General features: G+C 42.1%; 1 pseudogene; it reads right to left on the bottom strand.

Annotated features, from left to right (window-relative positions):
- Window positions 1-846: 846 nt before the first annotated feature.
- On the bottom strand, window positions 847-2778 carry LOC102153579 (annotated as a pseudogene).
- Window positions 2779-3422: the final 644 nt, after the last annotated feature.

Here is a 3422-nt window from a genome sequence, read left to right as displayed (position 1 = left end):
ATCTGAAATAAACAATATAAAATGTAACTTCTGTGATCTGAAATTCAAGGTTGCAACTCTTAAGCACTTGGTTTTCCAAAGATAATCAATTAGAAAAAGAAAAATATATCAAATACTAGAAGCATTTTTTTTGTACTCCTAAAACATAAGGTCTTTGTAGAAAATAAAGCAGTATTTAAATCAAACACACACACAATACAGATGAATGAATTGAATTAAAAATCCTTAAAAAGTTTTCCCCTTGTCGGGCTCTGCCTGGAGCAGGGAGTCTCCTTGAGGAGTCTCTCTCTCTCCCTCTCCCACTACCCCTCCCTCCATTCACTCCACTCTCCCTCTCTCCCTCAAATAAATAAATGTTTCTAAAAAAAGAAATCTCTAAAAAGTTTAAATGTTAAGCAAAAATAAAAGTGAATAAAAGTAAAAAATATTACAAACAAAATAATTCATGACACTATCATGTTAATCTTAGTGCACTGTATTAGATTTACAGTAACAAGAACAGTTAAAATGAACACCAAAGGCACCTGGGTGGCTCAGTCGATTAAGCATCTGCCTTCAGCTCAGGTCATGATTCCAGGGTCCTGGCATCAAGAACTGCGTCAGGCTCTCTGCTCAGCTGGGAGTCTGCTTCTCCCTCTGCCCTTCCCCCTTGCTTATGATCTCTCTCTCTCTCTCTCCCAAATAAATAAATAAAATCTTTTAAAAATAAATAATAAAATAAAATAAAATGAACACCTAAGATGATGGTCTTCAAATGACATTAAATGCTATCTTTGATCTTTTGGGGTTTTGGCTTCACAATAAGTATATAATAAATATCTGTAATACCTTGTCCATGTTGAGCACTTATCTTTCTCCATTTGAAAGCCCTTCTCCAGAGTCACACTTAGAGCCATCCCAGTGGCTGGGGAGTAGAGACTCAGCAGTGGGTCCATTAACAAAGCAGACTTCGTATCTACATGTTCCTGGAGTTTGTATATCCACTGATCAACATAGTCCAGAAGTTTCTTTTCCCATTGGTCCCATATTTTCAGTAAGAATCTTTTCCAAGTAGGAGCACCCAGATTGTTCCGCCGTCGCAACACCAACAATGTCTTCCCTGGCCTTTAGTGATGCTTTCCCACCACTTGGCATTACGACCCTCGCAGAGATGTTTAACTAGACTACATACACTCTGCAGAAACGCAGCAACTCCAAGGTAAGTATATTTGACTTGTCACTTGCTTTCTTTGGTGGGAAAGAAGAAACTGCATTTTTAAGGTCCCTCCCAAGAAGAGAATGATTTTGTGGCACAATCTTACACCGTGATGTTTATTTCCTCCAGGGGAGCTGCAGATTTCTCTCAACACAGCGTTGGGTCTTCAGTCACAGTTCCAGATGTCAATCCAGTTCCAGAAGGAAAAGGTGTGGAGGGTGCCATGTCCAAAGCTCCAGAAAAAGAGGACAATTGTGTGTCAATCATATGCTTGTATGTCCTGTATTTCCAAAGTGACTGAAACTGCTCTCCTGTGGGAATATGATTCTGCTGCTAAGATTGAACCATATTCATTGATTGGTGAGCACCAGGTGACAACTTTGACCCCACAGACTCCATTATAGTTCAGACCCTCTGGAAGTTCAGACCCTCTGGAAGTTCGGACCCTCAGTGCTAGGGCAGAAGAGGTCTTTGAAGAACCTGCTAGAACCTTCCTTGTGGACACCATAACTTTCCTGAGGAACACGTGCTACTTCCTGCAGTTGCATAGGAGAGCAACTTTATTTTACAAGCATGACTAGAGTACTCCAATTGTAAATATTTTTTGTAGAAAATCATTTTGTACTCACTGCATTAGGGTCACATCTCAGGTAAAGGAAGCAGGGATTTTCATCTTGGCTGATCAGGCTTCTCTTCAAAATCACCAGATGTCGGTCCCCAGGCCAGTGGCACCAGCAGCTGCTCCCAGCCCAAGTCCCTGGCGCCCAGTGCAGCCCAGGTGAGAGGGAGGCTCTGGGCCAGGGCTCCACCTGCTGCATCCCAGGAAGAGGCCAGCAGCGAGCAGTAGGTCTGTCCCGCGTCCTCACCCTGGGCTCTAATATGCTGCCGGCCCAGGCCAACTCTGAAACTTCTCTTTGTGTTTTTCTATGAGTTTCTTCCCAAGTTGTATATACAAATATGTTTGTATTTTAATGTTTTAATTGGAGAAAATATTACTTAAAGTAAACCAAATGTTTTAGTAAACATTTCATTTTGCTCTTGAGCAACTCCTCTTCAGAGTGCTCTTCTGAAACCAGACTTCTAGTCCACGAAGTGATTGGGCCTCCAACCACCATCACCACCAAACTACTGACCCATTCTGATACCCTGCCCCTGGAGGCTGCATCCTGAGTCCTATGCCTCCTCCAACATACATGCTCTCAGGTCTACTGAGCTCCTGCCATGAGATGCATTATCACTCAAAAAGCCAGCATTTTTGTCAAGAGTTCCAGCATCCCAATATTCCAGCATCTGATGTCAGACAGAACCATAGTGCTAATTTGCCCTGACAGGTGCACTGACAATGACTTGAACCATTCCTATGTCTGGTGTCCCAGATACATACTCAAGTTTGGCCTTCTTTTGTCCTTGCTGGAATCCCAGTTCAAGGCCCCTTTCCAAGTTCCGGCATCTTCTGATGGCTCTTCAGATCCAGTGGTTGATAACCCAGCATACTTTGAGTCTGTATCCACTGGAGCCATGACATATGGAATCAAATAAGGCTGAGGTTCTTCACGGAGAGCTCCCTGGAAGAGGTCCCTCATCATCTGACACTCAAAGCATGGCAGAAAGCTAGCAATAATTTAAGGGTTTGTGTTTAAAGAAATACTTGGCAAGGATGGCTGAGCTTTAAATTAATAAATTCTATTTCACTGTAGACACAAACCATGGGTGTCATCTATTAGGACTTGGCACTTTATGGCTCCTGGAGATGGCACCATATCAGAATAGACCTTAGTCATTTGACAGGAATAAGATGAACACAACACATCACCCAGCAGTGATGCTTCCTCCAGCCCCTTATCATCTCAGTAATTTCAGGAATTTATAAAAGAGATTTAAACATAATTTTGGATTCTCATACATCTAAAGTTGTTTCTGAGGAATCTTTAAAGTAAAGGAAGCGAGCTCAAGAAGAAAAATCAAACCGGAGCTCCTAGGCAAGTTAGCTTCCCTTAAGCCCCATTCATCCATAAAAAATATTTTTAAATAAAGTTTTCCCTCCAGAGTATGAGAGAGAACTCTTAGCCAGGGTTCATGTGATGGAGGCATGGAGCAGGGGCAGTGGAAAATGAACATCCCTGACTTGCCTTGTGTGAAAGGAAACGATAGCTCTAGTTTTGCCCATTAAAATCAGGTTAGCGTATAAATTTTTGGCAGGAAATTAAATGATGCAAACAGATGGAGA

The sequence above is a fragment of the Canis lupus genome, chromosome 38, assembly GCF_011100685.1.
Source record: "Canis lupus familiaris isolate Mischka breed German Shepherd chromosome 38, alternate assembly UU_Cfam_GSD_1.0, whole genome shotgun sequence".
NCBI lineage: Eukaryota > Metazoa > Chordata > Mammalia > Carnivora > Canidae > Canis > Canis lupus.
Note: the sequence above shows the minus strand (reverse complement) of the source record. Positions and strands in the feature narration are given on the sequence as shown.